Source organism: Calidris pugnax, unplaced genomic scaffold, assembly GCF_001431845.1.
Source record: "Calidris pugnax isolate Ruff unplaced genomic scaffold, ASM143184v1 scaffold20, whole genome shotgun sequence".
NCBI classification, from domain to species: Eukaryota; Metazoa; Chordata; class Aves; order Charadriiformes; family Scolopacidae; genus Calidris; species Calidris pugnax.
The window spans coordinates 34040279-34060228 of NW_015094510.1; positions in this window are offsets into that span (position 1 = coordinate 34040279).

Consider the following 19950-nt stretch of genomic DNA (forward strand, 5'->3'; position numbering starts at 1 on the left):
TAACCAAATAAAGGTATGAAAACACTGTTGTGTAGCATTTAATTTGTTTTCTTTTCTCTCTAATTGGAAACCTATATGAAGCTGGACTTTGCTTAGGAAAGTAGTTAAAACATCCACAGCTTGTAACAAACATGACTCTCAGCTGGAAGGGCTCAGCTCTTCTAAGCAAGGAAGGTTTGATGTTTGTATTTCTTGAATCATCATTCAGAACTAAAGACATTGTCTTTACAATACGTTAAGGAAGCCAATGTCTGTTTATAATCTTTCAGCATTAGAAAGCAGAAATGGAAAAGTGTCATTAAATCATATGGTATGATGGAGGAGAGATGACTGAGATTTGGGCTCCAGGAAGTTTAATATTCAATTCCCATGGCTACGAGGACTTGCTCTGGTCACACATCCCGATGTTGGATGGGGAGCTGCTATCTAACACAACATGAGGAGTTTACTTTAAAGATGCATGTTGTGTGTCTTGAGGTGCCTTCTTGACATTAGAACTCCAGAAGCACAGGCTGCAAGGGACCTGCTGGGTCAGCAGCCTGATTTCTTTCTGCAGCCAAAACATCAAATGGTGCCTACCATACCCTGATGAGTATGATCTGGTTTTAAGCAACTACAGTGTCCTGCTCCTGCTGGATGACTCCTCGTATATTGGTGAACAGACTAAACTCACTGCTGATTTATATCCACTTATTGTTGGACTAATATTATGTTCAGCTTAAACAGTTTTTCTCCTTCCCAGGTTTTTGTCCTGATGATCTCACAGACAGCAATCCTATCCATCAGGCTTCATTTACCAGGTCAAACGTCTCCATTTCTTTCCACGTCTCAGGAGCACCTCGACACAAGCAACTCCTAGCAAGGGCTAAGATGCATTTCCTGGGGGCTGGGCTGTAAATGTCTCTATGGGGTTATTCAGGGGATGTGTCAGCACAGCTCTCTGCTCCGTGTACACGGGAGGAAGTGAAGACTTTTGAGCAGTTGGTAGCCAGGCCATTGGTACCCTGGACATCACCAAGGACCATGCAGCTGCCTGCTGAGGGTGGAAAGATGCTGCCTCTGAGAACATCGCTGAGCAGCTCATCCCACGGAGTGGCATGGGGAGGCAGCTGTCTCTGGAGGCACAGGAACACACCAGCTGGCTCCAGCAAGGGTGGTGAGAGCAGGGCTATGTCCCTGCTCCTCCTCCCATTCTGGCTTCAGTGTGCTCAGAGCCTCCCTGTGGTCACTTGTCAGGGCAAGTAGTTTGTCTCTGGCTTTGTGCTCTTCATCTGTGACCTCCCAAGGAGCTGGCAGTCCAGCATCAGTAAGACCCTCCAGATGGAAAAGTGTTTCAGGAAGGCTCTTGGTACACAATGAATTGCCTATGGATCTCCCTTGTGAAAACTTAACATTTTTGCTTCCTGGCTTTGCTGTCAAAACTGCAAAGATGGAGTCTTATTTCCATTTTTATCCCCCTCACTTCTCTGTGTATAATGCCCAGTTATGTTCAATCTGTTCCCAGAGCACATTTGCTGGCCAGGCAGGTGTGGAAGAAGCTGTGAGGTGTGAATACAGCAGGTTCATGAGGGATGTGTAATGAGAGGATCTGTAAGGAGAGCAAACACAAAATGAGCCTGAAAGAAGATACAAGACCACCTACCCACGGGCAAGCAGGGCTGTCTGGGACACCCCCGCAAAGCTGAGAATGGCATGCCTTCTGGGAGAAGCAGCTAGAGGTGAGTTCGGGATGCCCTACGGCATCTCAAATGGGTTTAGAAGTCTACATTTGGGCAAAGGAACCCCTGACCTCCAGCAGCTAGAATAGGAGCCTCGATATCCAGATTGCAAATAAACAGCAGTATGGTAAAGGCTTGAGGTGCCTGAAGGTAAAGCTGAATCCCACCCTAGATGTCATAAACATGTTTAGGACCTTATCCATAATCTGTCTCTGATATTTGTAGAGGGAGCCACTGCTGCATGCTGGAAGCGCCTTCTGCCAAGCAAGACTGGAATATTCTCTGGTGCAAAAGGAGTTGTGTAATTGATGTAAAAGAAATTCCAAGTGTTTGAATTTGGCATGTTTCTGGTATATTGATGTAACTACATATATTTGGCATGCAGTTGCTTCTTAAGGAAGTGAAACAAATACGTGCCTGTCTAGCGCAGCCTCCGTGTTTGCCCAGCACTGGGAGCGACAGCGCAGGCAGAGACACTCGCTGCTCCGAAACATTTCCCTTCCGAGCCCATGGCAGAGCAAGGTTGTGTTCAAGCTGCTCTACGACGTGAGCTGTGACACGTGCTGGAGACCTGGTCTGCTGGGTCTGAGCCTGACCACAGCACGTTTCTCAAAGGTGGCCTGAAAATTCAGGTTCCCTTCGGTGGAAGTAAGTGAGGAGAGAAGGAGGATTCCCACCTTAATGTGATTTCAGAACAAAACCAGGGCAGGGACCTGGATTCAGGAGTTTAAAAGCATTCCCATCTTGAAATTCAGTTTCAGTTACTGCAGAAAAGTGCGCCCGCACAAACTTTTTGAGACTGACACCTGCACGGTGCCTGCACCCAAGGATCTGGCCATATCCCATCTGCCAGTCATGGGGGCTGCCTGGCTGCAGAATGGGCCAGCCCTCAGCCCCCTCCTCTCACCCACAGGAGGAGCTGTGCCCTCTAATGGCTCGGAAATCTGATTTTTCCCATTCTGGCATAACTCCTGACCCACTGTATGACCTTTGGTGAGCTATATGGGCACTCCAGCACTCATTCTCTCACTTCAAAAAAATAAGACGACAATAGCTACCTTGTACACGGGGAGCTTCCGCTGGAAAACAGGCTCATGCTCAGTATATTGCTTGATACACTCATAAACAGGATTTTAGGACACCTTTCTGTGAGCTAGAAACTCCAATCAGCACATCCAGTTCTGCAGTCCCCAATCCTGTCTATGAAAACTGTGAATCTTGCAAAAAAAGGAGCACAGCCAAAGGGAAAAGCTGTTTGATTAAACAGCCTCTGTCGTAAGCACCAAATATATCACACGTGCAAACAGACCCTAAGTCCGGACCTCGGGAGCCAGTTGCCCAGATGCCTTTGAGGATCTGGGCCTAAGGGCTCATTCCAACCAGCTGAAGTCAATGGGACTATCCCTATATTTAAGTTTTTGCTGGATGACAGCCAAAGGCTCAGCATCTTGCAGAACTGGCTCTCATGATGCTGCATTCCTCAATAGCTGGGAAAGAGAGCAAAGCAACGTATAGCAGAAAGTGTCCATCCATATTAGTGGGTATTAGTAACCACTTTTAAAGGCCTAATCTATGTAAAAATGTTTTCACTCCACCATCAGCAACTTCCCAGCAAAGGCAGGAATTTCCCACGGTTGACATGCCCTGAGCAAAGAGAGGAGCTGAAACAAAGAGCTGGATAATTAGCTCGGAGGGGAGGCGTTCCCGCGCCGCGCAGGGCAACTGCCTCACGCAGCTGTGATGGGCCTCGATGGAGTGACCTGGAAAATAGACCTCACTTTAAAAGTGCAGAGGGTGAGGGTTTTAGTTGTGCCTTTTTAATTTTAAACAGTGCTGCCTGTGGCTTTACAGCTTCATGCAAAGGCGGGCAGACAAACTGAAGTATAAAAGGAGCCTTATTAAAACACACCATACATTATGTATGAACTTGAACTCTTCCTGACCTCTGAAGTCCTGGATCCGCCCCAATCCATAAACAGCTTAGGCCAAATTTTGTGCTGCTGCAGTAAGTAATTTGAATAAAATCACAAGCTGTTATTTTCAAGACGGTGTCCCCAGTTAAGAAAACTGAGGGTGCCATTTATTACAAAGATGCCTATCTCAGAAGTGTACCTGAATACTGTAGTTAGATGTAAACAGTTGTCTGTAGCTACAACTCCACTGTAAGCCAAAGCACAGCCCCCTTCCAAGCAAGCTGTTAGCATTTCTTCATTGCCACTCACTAGAAAAAGTATATTTAGAATGGCAAATGTATAATTGCAGTTAGAGCTGGTTTAAATATTCAACATGAATGCATGATCTGGTACGTCAAGCTGTTTCTTGGACCACAGATTCTTTAACCTGATCTTGATTATTGCAAAAGGCTCATATTTAGCATTGGCTATTTTTTTTTTTCCGAACTATGCACGAACAGACCGAGCCACAGGGTTCTTTGCAGGCTCCTCGGCTCAGCTGTTTGCTTCTCCCAGCATATGACAGGTCACCCCACTCACAAGTTGTTGCTTCTCTTCCTTGATTCTCAGCCTGACACGTTTCATGAGTCTGAAATGGTATATTAAATATTCTGGTTTCTGTGCAAAGTATCTTCATTAACATGCAAATAGAAATGTGAAGCAAGGCAGGTAGCCAGGTTCTCCTCGGAGCTGCTCAGAGCCCTCCAAAGCCAACGTTCCCAGTTCCTCCCTGCCTGGCATCTGTGGTCCCAATCCTATGGACTGGGAGTGAGTGAAGTGACTGTTCCTTGCCCCATTGACTCGGGAGTGATCAAACCCGAGCCCCTCTCACAGCCTCATGCCTTTGGCATGAGGTCAGCCTGCAGAGCAGGGACCAGCTCTCCAACACGGATGGAGAGGAGGTAGCTCCATCCAAAGAGGTGTCCATCTGGCTGGACTGGACATTTCTTCTGCAGGCAAGCGTGCGGCTGGGAGCCTGCCAAATGCAAGATTTGCCTTTTCTCAACCAGTACCATGTTGTGGACTCTTTGATGAGTCTCTTCAGCTAAAAATACTTCTCTGAAGGGCAGATGTTTGCTGGATAGGGGCCTCAGAATGTTAAAGAGGAGGCTGGGTGGACTGGGATAGGTTTCACAGGTGGTTTATGCAAAACCTTCCCAGTGAGTCAAGAGCCAGTCAGCAAAGCCATGCTATCAGTGCAGGAAGAGTTTCTGCCCCAGACCTTGTCCCTCAAAAGAGAGATGGTGGCCACCAAAGTGAAAGAGAGAATTACTGACTTGTGTTATCTGGAGACAACGAGAGGAAACCTCTAAGACGCTTCTAAAAATTCAATTAAATTGCAGGCAGCTTTCAGGTAGAAATATTTTTAATGTAAATGAAGGATGTTTGGCAAGTTCTAAGCTTCCAAGATATTGATTAATTCTTTAATTTTTTTGAGCGAATTAAAAACATTTCAGTGGTGAAGCGTAAAGGTAATTTGCAAGTTTGTGTGTTATGGAGTGCAGCCTGTGAAAACAAAATATAAAGTGTCTCTGGAAATAACCATCACAACTGTGATAATTGCTGGCAGTGGCTGCAATTCCCAGTAGCTGTCTGTACTCAGCTTTACATGAAATTGATTTGACTTTGCATTTACTTTTCAATCAGGGCTCAGGTGATTTGAATCCAGGCTCAAATTAAGTATGGTTTCCCTTGTTAAGATGAAGCAATGTATCAAATGCCTAAGGGAGAAGCACAGAAGGGAGCTGGAAAGCGCTTTGTTCAAACTTTTAATTATTTTACTTCATTCATAGTCTAAATGGCACAACGATCTGGTTTTATTTGATCACATCAAACTTTCAGCGTGCTACTTTTTTTTTTTTTTTTTTTTTTTTTTTTTAACACACCAGTATCCTGGTGTACATGTGTATCTGTGGCATGGAAGGGGGATAAAGAGAAGGAGCACAAGAAAGTAGAATTAATGAAAATTTTCATTCTTATCAAATGTAAAATGCAAGCATTAGAGGTGACTCAATTGCATGACAGCCATTGGTAATGATGGAATTGACAGGGGTATATATTATAGTGAGTACTAGGATGTCTAGTATATGTATATGCCTCTCTTTTGAATTCAGGCTCTCAACACTGCCTATCAAAACCTCAATCAGATTTCCTTGCGGAGCTGGGAATAGTCAGATTAGTGCGACAGCCCTTGCCAACTTCAGAGGGTAAGCTTGTAACTCATTCAGCAAAACACACAGCTCCTGGGCACAATGGAAGCCTAGTCTTTTTTCATTTTTCCGGGTTTTTTTTTTTTTTTTTTTTTTTTTTCTCTAGCTAGCACACCACTTCTGCAGCACGGAGCTTTATTCCCATGATGCTCACAGATGTGAGCTTTGCTCCCCATGCTTTGGAGCTAGAAGCTGAAACAAAAAATAATAAAAAAAAATAAGATACCCAAGTTCTCTTTTCTCTGCCTGCAGACCCAGGTCCTGAAGCACCGTGGCAGCTCTCAGCTTCTATGCCAACATCACTCCGGGCTTGCTTAAAAGTGCTTGCACAGTACAAAGCGCTTTTCCCTGGACCTCCCAGCTGCTGAGCTTCTGCTAGGAAAAAAACACCTAAGTTTTACTTACGCCTTTCCAATGAATAATTCAGCTCTTTGTAAGACCTACAAAAATGTCAGGTTTCTCTTTTGCGTGGTTTCCTCCCAACACTGATGTCCCTGATGAGCAATCTGCAGTGCTCCTTGGTCTTGGAGCTTGATGGAGCAAAGGAAACCTTAGTAGGACTCCAAAGGCACTAGGTAAGGGCAGTCCTCACCATGCTTGTAGCTTTGCAGTGGAGCTCTATGGCAGGACATGGCTTGTCCTTGTGTCTTCGTTGGGCTGAAGTCATTCTGAGAACCAACTTCCTTTGGCACAGTTTGGGGAATTGCCTTTAGGAGGCAAAACACAAACAAGAACATGGATGTCAGCTCTAAGCAGGTGAGATCCAGACACCACCCCAAAGACTGAGCATCTTGCATCCACCCCCACTGCCTTACTTAGGAAAGGAGATAGTCCAGCAGGTCCTCCGGTCTCTACTCCATGTGAGGAGAACAATGCTGGAGAGAAGCGAGTTCCTGGGTTATGGGAGGGCACAACCCCTGCCTGGACAACACCCCCATCCCTCTGCATCTGGCAGCAAAGGCAGGGAAGGGACCACATTCGGACACTGTCCATGTCAGAGGGACCTTTGAATGTGGTTCTTTCCTTGTCGCTGGTACAACTTCCCATTGACTTTGCAGGAACATGTGTCTTTGGTCAGGGTGTTTCACTCTGGCTAAGCTGGACCTCAGCGCCAGCCTCCCTGAGCTCTCTGCCCATCCTCTTGTGAAGCAGGACTGAAGCCAGAGCTAGGCAGAAGATAATACAACCAGGCCCTCCAAGGGCAGGAAGAGTCCTAATCATCAGAACTATTTTTGGAGGGATCTTTTAGCTTTATCCCCCTTCACCCCTCTGAAGCCGGAGAACAGAGCCAAACACCCAGAGGGAAAAAAAGAGGATAAAAGGATTTTTCTTCCTAAGGGGAGGAGGGACCATTATCAGAGTCACAGAGAGAAGATCAAAAAGAGCTACACAAAGCAGAGGGGCAGACTCTTTCAGTCTGGAGGAATGAATTGCAAGCCAGTAGACTACCAAAATAACAAATTTCTAAGCCCCACACATATGTTAATTACATCCCACCGAACCAGCATCACATCAGCATGTCCTGTTAATGCATTAGAAATCAGAGCTGTACCTTCCAATTTTGAGGATCTGTGATAAATTGGGCAAGGGAAAACTGAGCAGCTGTGCCAGGGGGACTCAGTAGGTGTCCTAGCTCTGGTGGTGAAACGATCTGAGCAAGGGACTAGGCCACTGGTGCCACTTCCCTTCACCCTGGTGAGAAACTGTGCAAAATCCGCTCAGCTCTGCTGCCCTGACCAACTTATAGCTGCACAGTTTGTGTCTGCATGTGCGGCTGGTCCACAAGGATGTCAGCCTTGCAATCAGTATGGTTTTCATCAGCAGGAACAAAGACATGTGAACAGCTACTGGCGAGCGGCCAAAACTTTCCCCCATCACATTTTTCACAGTCATTTTGAATATGACCTCGAGAAGACCTGTTTGTTTTGCCATAAAAGGCAAAGGGTCTAATCCGAGGCAGTTTTGTGCTGATGCTTCTAGTTTTGCAAGCATAAAAGCTTCTGCCTGAAGGCACGGGTAGAGAAAAGGGAGTCAAGATTGGTTATGCCCTGGCTCTTCACAGGGTAAGAGAAGGAAAAAATTACACATAGACCCAAAAAGGAGGTGTGGTACTTAACACATCAGCACTTGCTAATAAATGCTACCCAGGATTAGATATTAGAAATGTGTGTGTTTGTGAGCATGTCTGGTGACAAGAGAAATGCAGTGTAATTTATTAGTGGTGGCTGTGGCACAACTGACTGCCCTTTGCCACTGGAGAAAGTAAGAAATTACTCCAGCCACAGTTCTTGCTACTTGACGTGTGGGACATGGTTGGGAAGTCCCTCTCAGTGGAGAGGTATGCATTGTTCCTGAAACAATGATGCTTAATAGTTAATGTGCAGCTCAGGACAAGTTAAATTCAGTAGACTAGGTCCACAGGCTTTGTCCTACAGTCAAGAGGGACTGGTCCTCAAAGGATCTCCTCTTAGCTCACAAGCAAGGATCCATGACATGCACTTCTGACAGCTCCATCCCCAACTTACTGGGAGTCCTGGAGAAATCTACTTGACCTGAGTGTGTGTTTTTTTTCTTTCCCACTGTTTTCCTGTTCAAAAAGTAAGCTCTTTGGAGTTTAAATCTAGCACAAGAGGCATCTGTGACCTTCTATGAGACAAATAAGTAAAGCCTACAGTTCAGCTCCAAGTGAGAAGTCCCTCCCCTAAAGGGAAGTTGACACTGATATTGCAAGACCCATTTTTGTAAAGATGTCATAGGCTACATCAGCAAAAAGTTTGTTTGCCCATGATGATGGAGCAAACATGAACTAACATGGAGCACCTCTGCTACAAGGACAGGCTGAAGGAGCTGGGGTTGTTCAGCCTGGAGAAGAGGAGGCTCCGGGGAGACCTAATAGCAGCCTTCCAGTACCTGAAGGGAGCCTACAGGAAGGCTGGGGAGAACCTGTTTAGAAAGGCCTGTAGTGACAGGACAAGGGGAAATGGCTTCAAGCTGGAGGGGAACAGATTTAGATTGGAGATTAGAAGGGGGTTCTTTACTGTGAGGGTAGTGGAGCACTGGAACAGGTTGCCCAGGGAGGTGGTTGAGGCCCCATCCCTGGAGATATTCAAGGAGAGGCTCGACGAGGCCCTGGGCAACCTGGTCTAGTTGGGGGTGTCCCTGCTGACTGTGGGGAGGTCGAACTAGATGGCCTTTGGAGGTCCCTTCCGGCCTGGGTAATTCTATGATTCTATGATTCTATAACCCTCCAGATTCTCTACACAATGGCATGAAGTATATTCTGCTTTGCATTCACACAGTTGTCTTAAAAACGGGCTGGACAAGTCAAAGGTTTTCTGGGTTGGACTCATTTGAAAAACTGTTCTTACAGTGTTCAGTAAGATGAGCACCAGAAAAGCAGAACACACCACGTAGAGAGCTGTAAACAAGTCTCAAAAGGGAGAAAGTGCAAATGGGGGAGGCCAATAGGCAACGGCTGGTGCTGGAAAGCAAGCATTTGGCAGTCCAGCACATTAGATTCAGTGTCCAGGAAAAGTTCATTCCTGTGAAGGTACTTCCTCCTTCCAGTGCCAAGACCAGGGAGAGTTGGACTTATTGGTTGCAGAAGTTCCAGCTGTATGAGATAGATCTTGGTAGAGGTGTTTGTTTTAACTGGCATGTTCCCCTTTTTGAAAGATGTTCCCCTTGTTTGCTTTCACTGATTGCTGTCCGTCCATCACACGTACTCATTCTTTGTCCTTTGTATGATCCAGGCTATTTCTTAAATATCTTTAGGGATTAGTTTCCACCTGGACTGAATGACTACACACACAAACTGTCATAAAAGGTAGTTACGTAGGTGAAAAGATAATACACTGACAAAACTGGAAACACTGTTGCCAAGCTGAAAAGCTAATGCACATTCTTTTCACACCCTTCAAGAAATGTGTTTGTTTAGACAATAACATGCAGAAAATTAACTCACCCAGGGTGATGGAACCCTGGAACAGGCTGCCCAGGGAGGTTGTGGAGTCCCCTTCTTTGGAGATTTTCAAAACCCGCCTGGATGCAGTCCTGAGTAACATGCTCTAGCTCTAGGCAATCCTGCTTCAGCAGGGGAGTTGGACTAGATGATCTCTACGGTCCCTTCCAACTCTAGAAATTCAGTGAAATTCAGTGAAATTCAGAATTATGCTGGACGAATAAAATTCTGCTGCTTTATTTTCTACTATAACATACACTTTTTTTTTTTTTGAGGTCTTTGGAGTGATAAAGTTCCTGTAATATTCAATTTATTTTTATTTAGCTCTGAAAGGGGTAAATGCAATGACCTGGTTATGACTGAGTCAGTTGCCTTGACTTTGACTGACTCAGTCAAAGGGAAATAGAGGACTACTGCTATAGGACTTTACTGTGAGGAATTAAAGTTAAGTTTAATACAAATTTTGTCTGTCAATTATTTATGAAAAATAGGTCTGGGGAACCCAGTGTGATATTTGTAGGAATTTCCAAAGGTGATTGATATAAACTGTGAACTGTATAAATGCAGCATATACTACCACTTCCATAAAATACTTGATTGACCATACACTTCCTAACAAAGAAGCTACAGTGATAGAAAATGCATAAGATACACATTGAAAGGATAAAAGCCAGTGAAGTGTTAAGTCTCAAAATGTAGTGGACGATAAATGGAAACTCATCATTGAACAGGTGCTTTCCTAAAGAAGTCTTGCAAAGATCTTCCACTTCTCCAATTGTCAGGGACTTTTTTACTGCTGGCTTGAGGAAGAAATCAGATGATTGCTGATAACATTTCCAGGTGACACAAAAGCAGTGGAAAGGTGATAAATGAAGACAGCAGTACAATATGGATAAAGATGATCCATAGTGACCCAAACTGTTTGTAAGCTGGGCATAAACAAGTGGTACATCCAAGACAGATGAAGGTAAAATAATATCTGTAGGTGTCCAACAATTCAGTCATTCTTAGAACATGTGATTGTCTTTCTGAGAAACCAAGACATGCGCATGGCAGGGGTGACCAGCTGATATCCTACTTTCATGAGATGGCCAGCCAGCCCTTATCAGTGCTTGGCTGAAGAAACAAAGGGATCTTGGCTAAGATTAGGGAGGTTATGTTCCTTCTCTTTCTACTGACATCTGATTATTCCTGGAATAGCATGTCAGGTCCCGGGTCCTCCTTTCATCCTGTGACATTAAAAGTTGGAGAAAACTCAAAGAACTACAGGCATGATTGAAGGTCTGGAAAACATGCCTTTCAATGGGATCCAAAGATGTTGGTTTACTTACCTTGAGCACAAAGAGGGGTTTTTGTCCATGTTCATAAGAGTCTGCATAAGGAACAATAATTTGACAACAAAGAGGTTTTATACCCTCATAGACACAAGCATAACCACATGCAATGGCTGGAAGTTGCAGCTGGGGAAATCTGTATTTGAAATAAGTCATAATATGTCAATGTTGAGAGATATCAGCCACTGAAATCACTTATTGAGGTTTTTGATGGAAAATCCATTAGCTACTAGTTTCTTTAAAACCAACACTAACATTTCAAAACAGGATATCCTCTAGGTTTAGCACAGATTTGGGACTTGGAGCAGATGCTAATGGAGAAAAAAGTGCTAAGCAGGTGACCTAAGCCATGGAAGTAGCCTTTTCTGATCTCAAAATGTGATGAACACTACATGTTGAAGTTCTGTACTCTAGAGACACACTCACTACACTATGGGTGTATGTGGCTCATCTGCATCCTGCTCCTCTGCCTCCTCCCCTAAACTGTTTCATATCAGCTATTTCTCTTGCACAAATTTTCCTTGCCCCTGCTCTTTCCTCTTCCATTCCAACTTTTTGGTCACAATCCAGAAGCATTTGACACATATAATCCAAGCACCTTAGATCTTTGGCTGTGGCAAAGACTGACATGCTAACAGGTAACTGACGCAGGAATTGCTAAGAGAGAGAAAAATCTGTTACTGTTAGAATTTTTTGAAAAGAAACCCACACTTTTCAGGGGAAGACTTATCTGCCCTATGTCAGACACAAGGGTGAGATGACTTACACACCAGAAGTGAATGTTTATTAGTGCTGAGTCTCAGAGGCTCCTGGAGGGACCAGCGACCAGTTCCACCGATGTACCCACATACACCTGTGGAGCATCATGCTCAGCCAGTTAGTGCACCCTCTGGGTGCTCGTTGGTGTAGCTGGGTCCTCATGTGTAAAGTAACCTAAAAAGCTTGTCTGAAGGGTGGGCTGGAACGAGTTTTGGGGCCTTTCCTTATTGCTCTCACTGACATGCTCAGGGCCCTGTGTGGGAGACTCTTCTAATCTCTCTGTGCTTCATTTTACCAAATATCAACAGGCATTTTCAGCCCCTGGTATGCAAGTTGCTCTGTAAGTACAAAATACACTGTTATGGAACCAAATCTGTCCATGGATCTCCTTGCTTGTTAGGGAGTGATGCTTTGCTGAAGCTGGTTACAGCTCCATGCCCCCCTTAGTGTGATTTCTCTTTTTCTGTCTCTTATTCTACTCATCTCTCAGCTGGTTTTCTTGCAGGTAGTATAATTTGAACTCTGCTGGAGGAGTCAGAGCTCAGAGCCAGTAAAGATGTAGATATCAAGGTTCCTGCTGGTATTTTTGTGTGTGTGGATGAGGTTTCCAGCTCCACACCATACATGCTGAGGTGCAGGCTGCCACCCTCAAGGAATTGCACGTGGTGATGTAACTCAGCCTCCAAAAAACTTCTCCTGGAAAGAGAAAACCCTTTGTGGTTTTTGTAGCTGTACTCAGGGCAAAGGTCCATCAAATTAAAGGCTGCTTTTCTGTCCTCCCTCAACCTCTCCATTGCTTCATCTGACTCCTTGCCCTCTGTGTTGGAGCGAAACTGGTCCTGTCTCTCCAGGTGTGAAGTCCAGGGCTGGCCCAGCCAGTTGCTGTAACTGCTGTGGGAGGTGGCAGCTTGGCCAAGGTGGAGAAACCCTGCAGGGATTTCAGCTGTGCTCCAGCACATCTCTCCTTCACATGTGCAAGCTACAATTCAGTGACACAGTTTGGACAACTCAGTGAGGGAGGGTTTCCATGCATGAGGCCAAGGGAACATCCTGATGTGCAGGTCATTCTCATTGAAAAATTTTAAGTCCCTGCTTCAAAACATGGGTACATTTGGGTTTTTTTTTCCTAAGAAAACAGCTTTTCTAAGAAAACAGAAATGTAGTTTTCCTCTCTCATCCATTCTGGCTGGAATTAACCCCAGAAATCAGCCCAGAATAGACACACAGAAGAGAAAGTCCAAACAGTTAAACCTGGGGCATTGTATAAACAACTGCAAATAGGGATTTGTAAGGCAACCGTAAGGCAATAACGATGCCCAGAACAGCCAGATGACAGACAAGAACCCAGTAACCTCTGAAATGCAGAACTCTGCAGCTTGCTACAGCTGCACTGGTTTATAGACTGCAGTTATTCTAACCAATGAGGGCATTTTATTATATTACATTATATTTTATTATATTATATTAATTCTATTAGGGATTGTATGGCTGTTTAAAAGAAGAACAAAGTCTCACAAGAGGCTTGGTCCCTTGCAGAGAGAGCCATATGAAAATCTCCTGATAAATAACAGTTGCTGAGAGCAATTGCTCAACCCACGTGCTGCCTTGTACAGAAATGATCATCCACAGAAAGATTTTAAGAAATCAGGAGAGTGCCTCAGAAAAAAGCAGCAGGAGGGATGGAGGAGTGGGGGAAATGGTGTACGGAGGCTGGAAACTTCTGCCAAGCATTACTGTGCAACTGCTTGCCTGAGTCAAGTGTTTTTTCTTTAAATATTTGCAGCATCAGGACCCGGGTTCGTAACTCGAATATTAATGTAGTACATCAGCAGCTTCTACACGGGTGCCTGAAAGCTCCCAGGGCTCTTCCTGCCTCTGCTCCTTCTCCTTCCCTCTCTCAGCCATCTCTGCTCCTCGTACCAGGTCATTTTAAGGGGGAGGGGGAGGCTCATCTGGAAAACTGCTGCATATTTATAATAAGACCATCTATTACACCAGTGCAGGATGGAATTGAAAACATATGGTGCCCTGGGAGCGGCTGTTTCTTTTTTTAGGCCTCTTATGCCCTTCAGAAATGTCAAGATAGAGGAACGAAAATGTCAGGAAACTGCAATATGCTTACTCTAAAGGCCTCCTGTCGGTGACGTATTTATGAAGCTGCTGGAAATTTGATTCACATCGAGCAGAAGACACCAGGTTTTAAAGACCCACTTTACCAAAGCAGTCTGCTAAAGCTAATACTCCTGATCTGCACCTTGGTGCAACCTTCTGCTGCTTGGTCCCCACATACCTCAGGAGAAAGCCCCCACTCCTGTAGCAGCATCTTGATGCCACTTGTTTGTAGGGGTTGAGAGGAATGTCCCCACATCTTTGCTGTTGTGGCTGGAGAGCTGGGTGTCACAGCGATGGTGAGCTTCTGCAGCAGGTGATGATGGAGCAGCTGGATGGGACAATCCTGTGGGATTCATATTAAAAAACAATAAATGTGATCAAACAAACCAATCATCTGGTAGTCTCTGCCCATGCTTTTCCAGCTCTGGGACAGTGCTCTGGGGATGTTTCAGTTCACTGGTGAGCATGCAGCCACACAGACCAGTTACTGATGTCTCAAAAGTCCTCCTAATGTTTTGTGTTTAGAGGTTTAGCCAGACCTTCCTTAGGGCTGTTCACGCTTTAAAGGCCCAGATGTCACTGCCAGTGCAATGCAGGAAAAGCAGGTCCCACAGACTGACTATACAGGGCCAAGCAGGAGAGGAGCAACCCCATCCCTGCCAGGACTGTAAACCCCACTTACATGCAGAACCTGTCGAGAGACTGACCTTACAGAGTACACACCAACAGCAGGGGCCTGAAAGCAGCCCACAGGAGCTGCCAAGGAGCTGAATTGTCTCTTGTACAAGGCAGACTAAAACTACAGAGATGAATTTGAAACTGATTGCAAGTACGACCTGCTGCTGTTTCAGATGCAAAGCCCTGGCTGTGCTCCAGCAGCAGTGACTTGGCCACCGTGCTGGAGCTGAGCTGCATCAGACCTCACCTATGGGGACCCCTTCCCAGGTCCCGTCCACCTTCATGGAGATCAGAGCACTCAAGTCATTGGTTGGTGGCTTTAAAATTCCCAGGCAAGTCCTAGTGGAAGAACCATGGATCATGTTGTCCATGTCTCGGGACCATGGTGTCTTCCCACCTTAAGGAGGACAGGAGCATGCACCCAGGTGGCTGTGCTGGACTGCCTGCACCATGGGACAGTGGTAACATCTCTTTTCCTTGTTTGTGGCCAACAATATGGTCCAAGAAAGAGAAGAGGAAGAGGCTTCCAGAAGGAGGCTGGAAGAGATGGTGGAAATATTTCAGTCAAGCTTCTCAGGGTTTAAAATAAATTAGACTTATCAAACATTGTGGTTTGGTTGGGGTATTTTTTTCATTTTTGGCAAAAATTTCTGGCAAGGAGCACAGAGCCGTGACCATATTGCAATTCTTGCTATGGGCTGTATGAAAGGAAAAGGATGTGGGAGGTCTTGGAATGGAGAAGGGCTGGGGGAAACAGATACACCCTGTTTCTGAGCCCAGAGTCTGGGATGTGAGGTGGAAAAGTGGTAAAGCGTGGACAGATTATAAAGGGCCAAAGTGCTGGACCATTTCCAGAACAGGGCTGAAAAAGAAGAGAAAGGATGAGTCCAGGAGCTCATCCCTTGAACAAGGAGCTCAGCCCCTCTGGTGTGCCAGCAGGGTGGGCTCGGCAGGTTACCTCCCATCTGCAGCTCACCCACAGTTGTGAGATTACGTAACTTAACTTCTACTTCAGTTCATCCTGCTGGGGATAACAGCCCTGAGACATGCATTTTTCCCAGACAAAATGTGTTTGGGTTGTTCATTTGCAGGTGAACCTTGAGGTTGTGTCCCCAGTGGTGATGGGGCCATGCAGGTCCCACTCCAGACCCTCTTCTAGAGAAAGAGGCAGAAAATACCATTTTGGAGTACAAGGCATGAGGTACCAGGCAGAGCATGAGCACCCCCATCATGGGAGGGGATGACAGCTGAGGGTAGTTTTGGTTCTGCCTCTAAACCCCGGTGTGCAGCTCACATTGCTCCTAGCTGCTCTCCTCCCTTCTGCTTGCCCCTGCTAGCAGGGGGAATGACCATGCTGGAAGTCATATGGCTGAAGAGGGTAATAAAATACAAACCAGGCTAAGCAGAGCAAAAAACAGAGAAAAAAAAAAAAAAAGGGATAGAAACATGATATTGAAGAGAAAATAGGAAGGACTGAAGGAGCAAAAAGGGATATCACCAACTCCTGGAGGACCATGTGAGCAATGGTACATAAAAATTCAAACAACCCACACTTCTGCTTACAGGAACAGTCTCTGCTGGTCTTCCACATATTTGTGTCTCTTCTTCCACCCCAGAACCAGTCTGCACATTTCCAAAAGCAGAAATCCCTTCTGCTGGCTGTGGGTGGGGGATAATAAGCCTTATTTCCAGCACCTTGGGCTTACTTAGTTCTCTGAGAGAGAGAGGGGGGAGAGAAGGAGATGATAGAGAAGGATAGATGGTAGTGCTTCGAATTGAAGACGCTCGCGCTGGAGATGAGGAACGACAAAGAAATAGAAGAAGGAGGACATGGAGAAAGAAATTGTCTGGAATCCAGTCAGCTCTTGGGCGTGCTCAGACCTACGTGGATCCCTGTGGCTGCTGGTTAGTACATAAATTTGGATATGAGAAATATCAATGAGAAATGCAGTGACCAATTTTCCTCAGCCCCATGGCGCAGGCAAGGGATGAAGCATCTCCTGTGCCTAATAAAGCAGTTTGATCTGGACCCGCTGTGTTCGTGCTCCTGCTTGATTGCCTCAGACACTAGTTCATCTTTCCATTGCAACTGCAGGCTTTATCAGAGATCCTGGTCAGCTCTCATGAGCCCTCCCTGGCACAGAGTTCTGGGTGTGAGGAAAATAAATGTGGCCCATGACTTGGGGATAGCATGGTTTGGAGGGGGTGTGAGGAGGTGGTGGGTTTTACTCTTTTCTTTGCTGTTGCTTTGCAGCCAGATGGCCATTGCCCCTCTGAGAAACCTTCTCCCTTCCACTGAAGCCTCATCTGGATAGGTTACATTGGCAGGAAGCCCATGGCAAATCATTCCAGGGTGAAATTTTGAAAATCACTACAGAGAGGTAGAATTTTCCATTCCCCTTCAGAAGAGATTTCTGTTGTTGCAGTGAGGATCATCCCAGATAATGTCCACCCTTCATTCTCAAAGTCTGGGGTAGTTTGTCTGCTGGCCTGGGGGCCAGACATGTTGCACAGGGCAATTATAGGGGAGATGCAACCACCAGCTGTGGATCTGAAGGCTGGGAGCCCACTCCTGGGGGGAGGAGGTTACTGTCAGCCGAGGCAGCTCCGCACCCAAGCAAGTCCCTTGGTGTTGAGCAGCACGGACAAGAACACGGGGAAAAAGTCTCACATGTAAATCTGGAGCGAATCATCCCCAGGCAGCTCCTGTCAGTATGGCAGTTGCAATGAGAGAGACTTGCTCAGGGCTTCTTCAGGTGGGGATAGACGTGCTCCTTCTGCTCATACTGCATGTAGGGACTTCATCACATGTTCACGTTGGGTCTTAAATTAGTTTGCCAGAGGTAAAACCACCTGGGTGTCTGAAGCCTTTAGGAAAATATGACCTTTGGCCTTTCTGTCTAAATTTCCCCTCTCTGCGTGCTGGAGATAACCATGCTTATCTGCCTTTGCCGAACACGTCGAGATTTGCAGAAAAGAAGCACTGGGTACGTGACTAACGTCGGCATCATCCTCATCACCCCTTTGCTGAACCCCGTCAGGCTCCAGTTGCTGAGACTCAACTTTGCACTATTTTAACTACCCACACAGGGAAGAGCTGCGGCCGTCACTGTCTCCCCAAGCTGCTGTAGTGCCACTAAAAACCTTATTCCGGCTTTTCAAGCCTTTCAGCAAAGGTTTTCAAAGAAAAGTCCAAGCTACCAACAAAAGTATGTACAAACCAAGCACAGAAGGCAGGACAGGGAGAAGTCAATAATTCGCGGTCATGATCTACAGCCATGAAATGTGATCATGGCTGGGAAATGTGGGTTTATATTTTTTTCTAAATTAAAATAAAAACATGGCCAGGGCTCCAGCAAAATATGGAACCAGGGAGTTCTGTTTCAGCTTTGCAGCAAAGTTCAAGTTTGTCTTTATTACTAATTAAATCTTTTGCTGTTGAACGAGAAAAAGTATCAGCTAAGAGACTGTCTCTGCCTCCAGAGGTTTTGATGTGGTTAACTTCTGGAAAGGAGAATTTGGGACTCGGATTTTGCAGCGCTTCACTTCACTATCCTGGCCTGAAATAAAAAATGAAACCCCATGCCAAGAAGTAACAACAAGAAAAATATTTTTTGTGGGTTTGTGCCGCAAAGCTGAGATGGGGATAGACACTGATTTGAGGCAGGTGATGAGTCTCCCGGGTACTGCATCGGTGCAGGGCACAGCCACGATGGAGGACAGGAGAGTGAGCATTGCCCTCGTTACCTTACAGCAGATGCCATCCAGAAAGAGGTACAAAGGTGCTGGTACTGACAGGGTGCTTTTGCAATAAGCCTGATTAAATAAAATCATTTATTGGATGTGGTTCTTAGTTTACTTTAACTAAGATGGAGACTGAAGGAAGGATAACATTCAGAATGAGAAGGAGTTAATGCATTTAAAGGGCTAAAACCTGCACTGCTGGGATAAAAGGAAACTTAGTCAGTGACTTCATTACAACTCAGCAGTAAATCCAGAGTCACTATTTTCCGTGGAGTGCAGATGTCTGAATACCATCCCTGGATGGGAATAAAAGGAAATGCTGTTTACTGTGAACAAAATGCATTATGAACAAACTCGGACACACCCTAAACCAACTTTCTTTTGAAAGCAAGAGAGGGTTTCATTAGAAGCAAAATTTGTGAAAAGAGATTTACAGGATATGTGGGAACTTGCTTGAATGATTAAAAATTAATTATAGCAAGGGGGAGGATGTAGAAACACGTTATGTTAGGATGCCACTGTATGGTCCAGGCAAATCTGTTTCTGAGATTGGAAATTCAGCCCCTTTTCTCCTTTTCCTCCCTTATATCTGATTCTGCACTGGGACCACTGGACAATGGAGCATTTGAAAAGCAAAGATGATTCAGTGGTGCAATGCTCCTGGTTAAAGCTGTATCCCCTTGTCTCCCAACTCATTCTCACTGTCATGGAGTGAAATGCTGAGATTGCTGCACCTAAAAGGAAGAAAAAACTCCCATCAATTCCTTGAAGCTTTTCAGGTCAGAAGAGACTTAGCACTTGCCAGGTCTGCAGCCTCACAGATGTCAAGCAAAGCCACCAAGGAGATGGTAGAAGAGTTGCACAAATGGGCTGAAGGTACCAGAGCCCCGGGACAGGCCATGGATCCTGCTCTGCCCCCACCCACGTGCTCCATGCTTATGCCTGCAAGAGGTCTTTGTCTGGATGCCCATTTTCTACCTTCCGTAGAGGTGGAGGGTGCTGGGGACAGCCCTGTCCATCTGTCTGTGAGCTGGTGCTCTTGGCATGACCACTTGTGAGGAACCATGAGACCTGTCCCTTCCACGGCCGTGTAAGGAGTGTCCCTGAGGGGAGGTAGCCAACCACCAGCTGTTAGCGTCTCCTCCTGGGCTTCCCTTTAATTTTGATCTGCTGGTGTTTTGGTTTGCTCTTCATGGGGGAAGCTATATAAAGTCATGGAGGAAAGAGGAAGCATGGCTGCTGAGGTGATGGGGAAGTGAGGGAAACAGGGCTTGATTTTCTTGCATTTGCTTTGCATTTGCTCTCTGGGGAGCATAAACTCAGCAGCAGAGGCTTCTTCAGGGACTGCTGTGGTTGTGTCGAGTTGTCCCCATTTTGGGTATCCAGTGCACAGCACCCAGCTTGCATGAGAAATGTCCTTCAGCGGTCTCCCCCACCATCCAGACAGCGAGCTGCAGAAGGGAAGCAGTTCAGCAGCAGGAG